Here is a 6,964-nt window from a genome sequence, read left to right on the forward strand (position 1 = left end):
CTTCCAAGCTATATTGAAGATACACCAGATTTGTTGAGAGAAATAGAAAAGAGAAATGATTTGGGACCTCTACCTCCTCATGCTATTCCTGTATCCATGGATGTTGTAGCTTTGTATCCTAATGTTCCTTGGGAAGAAGGACTGGTTGCTCTTCAAGCTGCAGGAGAGAGGAGATCAGATAAATCAGTACGGACAGACTTCCTCAACAGATTAATGACAGTTGTCCTGGGTTCTAATATTTTTGAATTTAGAGACAAGCTGTATTTACAGAGGAAGGGAACAGCTGGAACTGCATTAGAGTTTTACAGAAGATTTATTGATGACTTGTTTTTTCTCTGGCTTGGATCTAGAGAGGAGTTGGAAAAGTTCATTATCTATGTAAACTCTATTTTTCCAAACATCAAGTTGACAGCTGAATATAGTTATGAGACCAGGTCTGTGAATTATTTAGATATGAAGATATTTATTGATGACCAAGGTTATATACGTACAGATCTATACAAGAAGGAAAACAAGAAGAATAACTATCTTCTTCCTTCCAGCTGTCATCCTAACCATATAACTAAGAATATACCGTTCTCTCTGGGATACAGAGCACTCAGAATCTGCTGGAGTGAAGAGTTATTAGAGAAAAGACTAGAAGAACTGGAAGAAGATTTGGTTGAGAGAGGATACAGGAGAAGATCCATTAAATCTTCCTTCATGGATGTGAGGAAGATAAAAAGAGAGCAGGCACTGAAGAAGGTTGTGAGTAGCAGGGTAGAGAATGATAGAACCAGGTTTATTGTCAAATATGACCCTAGACTGCCTAGGTTCTCTGAAACTCTAAGATCATCCTGGAAGATTCTAATAGAAGATCCAGTAATGAAGAAAATCTACCCCTCTAGAGTGGAGAATTTGAAGGATCTCTTGGTTAAGTCTAAACTTCCAAGTAGACAGAGATTCACAAGGGAAAAAAGAGATAAGGTTGGGTTTAAACCCTGTAATAAATCTCGCTCCCTTGTATGTGAACAGATGGGAAAGAATACTGTTGAAGAGGTGATAATCTCTGCTACTGGAGAAAAGATGAGGATTAAGGATAAGCTGACCTGCTCCTCCTCAAATATTATATACATGAGAGGAGGCCGAGTTTGTCCTTCCCATCCTCAATATATAGGAGAGAAAGGGAAGGAGCCTAAAGAAAGGCTGAGGGGTCTCAGAGGCCCCATTACACAGATAGGACAAGAAAATACCTAGGCCCCTGTAGGTGTTCACTTTCGTGCCCCTGGCCACTCCTATGCAGATTTATCCTTCATTCCCATAGAGAAGATCAGGTCCAGGGATAGCATGGTCAGGAAGGTCAGGGAGTCATACTACATCCGGAAATTTAACTCAGTGAGGTCAGGACTGAACAAGAAAACATAATGCTAATTGCAAACTTTAAAAAAATGAATTTTGTTTGTTTTAAACTGTATGTATATGTATTACCAACAGTACCTTATAGTTTTGATTGAATTCATGTATTTCACCGTTTTGTCGACGAAATCTACCCCCTTCAACACCCCCCTTCCCCCCACTGCATACGCTCATAAACTAGTCAATCCTTTTCCAGTCATTCAATACTCTTCAAAAGAGTAAGTTACGGTTTTCTAATTTTTCTTTTAAGTTTTGTGTTTTGACAATATTAATTTTGAAAAATTCCTTATTACATAAAAAGATTTTTTATTTTTGTTCTCTTCTTTGTTTATTTGAGTTGCATTGTTTGTATTATTTATTTTTATTTTTTGCTTATATCTGTTATATTATAGGACGAACTCCTGATGATGCCAAAGTTTTTGGCGAAATATATTGAGCAGAAAATGATATAATTCTAGTGCTGGAGAGTAGGGTTGGGATTTGTTTAAAAACGATATAAAGAACATACTTAGATAAGATAGATACAGCAAGGACATACTTAGATAAGATAGATACAGCTAGGACATACTAAGATAAGATAGATACAGCTAGGAAATACTTAGATTAGATAGATACAGCTAGGACATACTTAGATTAGATAGATACAGCTAGGACATACTTAGATTAGATAGATACAGCTAGGACATACTTAGATTAGATAGATACAGCTGGATCAAACTAAGATTAGATAAATACAGCCAGGACATACTTAGATTAGATAGATACAGCTAGGACATACTTAGATTAGATAGATACAGCTGGAACAAACTAAGATTAGATAAATACAACCAGGACATACTCAGATTAGATAGATACAGCTAGGAGATACTTAGATTAGATAGATACAGCCAGGACATACTTAGATAAGATAGATACAGCTAAGACATACTTAGATTAGATAGATACAGCTAGGACATACTTAAATTAGATAGATACAGCTAGGACATACTCAGATTAGATAGAAACAGCCAGGACATACTTAGATTAGATAGATACAGCCAGGACATACTCAGATTAGATAGATACAGCTAGGACATACTTAGATTAGATAGATACAGCTATGACATACTTAGATTAGATAGATACAGCTAGGACATACTTAGATTAGATAGATACAGCTAGGACATACTTGGTTAAGGTAGACAGCATGTTCCGCGTGTGGATTAACATTTTAAATTCTTTTCTCCTGAGCGCACTAAGTTAGACAGGAAAATGCACATTTATTAGAACCATGGTCATTTCAACTAAAACTATAAATTTTATTGTTAAAAGGATTGTTGACTTGTTTTAAAATACAAATAAAACTCCAATTTTTAACTAAAACTGAAAATGTTAATGAGAAAAGGATGGAGCACTTGTTATAAATACAAATAAAACCACGATTTTTGAGTTTTTAATCACAATTAATTGTCTACAAATCGCTCTAATTGGGACAGATTGTTCTATAATATCTATATATACAATCTTATTTCTATATACTAGCTGAAGGGCCCGGCGTTGCCCGTGGAAAAATTAATTTTTTTAAATTCGAGAAAAAAAAATTTCGATTTTTTAGCCTATAACACAAAAAATGTCACCCCATTCGGTCCAGCCGTTTGGCCGGCTATACGCAACATATATATATACGAATGTCTTGTTTTATTATATAGATATATGTATACACTTTGCTTTTCTGTCTGTTAGGGTGTTTGTATCTAATAAACTTCAAATGTATAAACCGATCAGGCCCGAATTTTGTGTGTGACCTCACATGACCCCAGGGAAGGTTCATGGATGATCAAAATTTAAAAAATTTGCCTCCAACAAAATCGATTTCCATTAAATTTTAAAAATCCAAGATTTTTTAGAAAATCCGCTAGGCTTTTATTTGCTTTTGTTTTACTATGTATACAAAGAGAAAATGTTCACAATTGAAATAAAAGAGGGGCACAAAGCGCCCTAAAAGCCTAGACTTTGCTTGTCTGCTAGTTAACGTCAAAACAGCTGAATCGATAGGGAACAAAGACAAACAAAATTTCAACAATTTGCCTCCACCGAAATTCGATTTTTCTGAAATTTTTAAAATCCTCGAAATTTGTTTACAAAATCCGCAAACTTTTTTTGTTCTTGTTTTACAATGTAAACAAAGAGAAAATGTTCACAATTGCAATAGAAGATGGGCGCGATTTCGTGGATTTTTGGGATGTCTCAAGGTAATAATTAGGTAATAATAGAATTATTACTTGATGATATGGTCTAATTTTTTCCGGATCAATTTGGTTTCGCGTTTAAGCACGAAATGACTTTTTTTTGCACGAGATTTCGCATTATTTTTGTATCAATACGAAACCAGGTTTGCACAAAATTGCGCATTTATTTGAAATACATATTTTTTGACATGAAATTGCTGATAAAGTTTTGAAATATTTTGTGCATGAATACAAAAATAAGTAATATTTGTTTGATGACATTTTGCACAAATATATAAAAGATTTAAATATATTTGGACAGTATGATGTGAATTAGTTTCAGTAAAAAAACAACTTCCATATCTGCAGTATTTATTCTTGAACAATTATTATCATTGTCTATAGTTTGACAAGGTAAAAATGTTGGTTACTTTCTTAAATAAAAAATTTGTTATGATAAATATGTTTTTAAAATCGCTAAAAAGGTGCCATCACGTGGTTACCAACATTGAGACGATTGTACGGAATTTTCACGGTCTTACTCCTTATATTCCTGATTCCCCGTAACTGTAAACTTACTCCTTATATTCCTGATTCCCCGTAACTGTAAACTTGTTTCTTTCTTTGCCTAATTAGTTTATAAGCAATAAGATTACTATATCTAAGGCTGAATACTTAATTAAACCTTGGAATCATCATATTAACGAGTTTTCGGTCGTCTTTACAGTCTCTTCCTTTTTGGATATCCCTGTGTGTATTAATCTATATAGATATGTTTGAATGTCTCTTTGTTTGTTACCTATCTCCGTCGGCTGTACCAAATTGTCGTAAAATTAAATGGTATCTTACTTTAAACCTTAGAATTGAAAGCACCGCCAAATGTGCGGGTGAGAGCGGGTCGGAGTATAGTTGGGCTCTGATTGGTTTAATTTTGGATTCATTCATTTCCTGGAATTGTTTCTCGAAATTTAACAAAAAAGTTCGAAATAACGATATAGCATAAACCAAGATTTTCTTCATAATTTGCGCAAAATAGCTATTGCGCTTCAATGCGAAATTATATAGAATTTTCTTGCAATTTTTACTCGAAAAGTAAAAAAAAATCTTTGCGGCAATTATTGCAAAAAAATGTTGTGCAAAAATTTCGATAGGAAACCCTCCAGTTACGGAACCTGTCCTGAAACTTTTATAAATTATAAACCACTATAAACTTTTATAAATTATAAACCACTATAAACTTTTATAAAATGTCAGTGGAACCTTTTGTAAACAAATTAAGAAAAAATCTACCTCCTAGATGAAACACAGAGCTAACTGTGACAATGACATGTTGAAAACAGTTTACAGAACGACTATTCCAGATCAATTACAAATGGAATAATTGTTCCGTAAAGTTAAGCTTTTTTCATGGTTTTAAATACAGGAAAGGTTCCTTGTACCAAAAACATGGCGACCCTACTTGTCGAAGAATGTCGAGTTTTATGATAAAGAATATTAAGAAAAACGATACGAAGATACAAACATATAATTATCATTGTTTAATGGAGTAAATAACATTTAATTTGCACGAGAATGAGAACAGTATTTAGTATTCATAAAAATATTCAGTACACAGTACTCAGTCTTAAAAAAACCTGTATTTAAAGTATCTGCAAAAAAATCAGAGCTAACGGGACAAACTAAATCTCGTATTGTCTGTGATATAATATGGTTCCTTAAAGGGACAGACCGGCTATGTAAGGTAGTTTAACTTAGTATGCAGTGTTGTGGGCAAATTCTTTAGGATTCATTTGACAAATGAAATGGTTTTGGCAGGTTTTTGCAAATTGTGAGGAACAAGAATAAGCGATTTAAGGTAAGACAGGGAGGGGGGGGGGGAAGAGAACTGCCTTAGCACTTTGGGAACGGATTATATGTCACCCAAAAGTCACAACCGCTTGAACCGCTTGCTGGTTTTATAGAGTAAATAATGTTTAGTAATGAGTTTAAAAAATGAGTTATGAGTAATGAGTAATTAGTAATGAGTAATAAGTAATGAGAAATAAGTAATGGGTAATGAGTAATGAGTAATGAGTAATGAGTAATGAGTATCTATTACCTGGAGAGGATTGGATTTAGATTTAAACATAACGTTCATAGTTGGTAGCGTTCATTCTATCCCAGTTGTATCATTTTTTTATCACTGCATCTCACGTAGATCTAGGCAACAAACTTTAGATCTAATATCTTCGTTAACGGCGTCAGCTGAATTCTGATCTTTAAGAGTCTCCGTCAACTGACTTCGGATCTTTAAGTGTCTCATTCAATTGGTTTTTATCTTTAAGTGTCTCCGTCAACTGACTTCGAATCTTTAAGTGTCTCATTCAACTGATTTTGATCTTTAAGTGTCTCCGTCAACTAACTTCTGATCTTTAAATGTCTCTGTCAACTGACTATGGATCTTTAAATGTCTCCGCCAACTGACTTCTGATCTTTAAGTGTCTCCATCAACTGACTTCGAATCTTTAAGTGTCTCATACAACTGATTTTGATTCTTTAAGTGTCTCCGTCAACTAACTTCTGATCTTTAAGTGTCTTCGTCAACTGACTTCCGATCTTTAAGTGTCTCCGTCAACTGACTTCAAATCTTTAAGTGTCTCCGTCAACTGACTTCGAATCTTTAATTGTCTCCGTCAACTGACTTCTGATCTTTAATTGTCTCCATCAACTGACTTCGAATCTTTAAGTGTTTCCGTCCACTGACTTCGAATCTTTAAGTGTCCCCGTCAACTTTCATAAATATGAACTGTGTTTACTCCATGTATGAATATAAACTGTGTTAGGTTGGAAAAGGTAGCTCCGAGAGAGGAAGATGATGGTATCTAGGATACAGGTCATGTACACACATATTCCTTCTCTCAATGAATATCACAATAACATTGAAACAAAATTGTCAAGTATAACTCTGACAGAATTTGTGGCACTCAGTGCCACATTTTCTGTAAAAGATAAGTCTAATGTTTTATTTTCAAACTGTTAGTTTTAGTCTTGACAAAAACCATGCTTGGCTTTAGGCTCGTTTAGGGCCCTTAACGCAATCAAGTGAAATTATAATTTTTATCGAAACCAGTAAAAAATTAATAAAAAAACAACAAAGAAACCATTACAATAATCTTTCTTTAAAAGAATGCATGTATTTTTGTGAAAATGAAAACCTGTAGAAAACACAAAAAATGTTTGTTATAAACATTAACCTTGTATTTTAAAAAAGTAAGTCATAACTTGAGTCTGTATTAAGGTCGTCTTACTAGTTCAGAGCTTTCATGGTTATCACTGTATGTAGATAACAAATCTTTAAGATCTTTAAAGAACTGTCAATCAGG

This window comes from Eurytemora carolleeae, unplaced genomic scaffold (genome assembly GCF_000591075.1).
Source record: "Eurytemora carolleeae unplaced genomic scaffold, Eaff_2.0 scaffold122, whole genome shotgun sequence".
Taxonomy (NCBI): Eukaryota; Metazoa; Arthropoda; class Copepoda; order Calanoida; family Temoridae; genus Eurytemora; species Eurytemora carolleeae.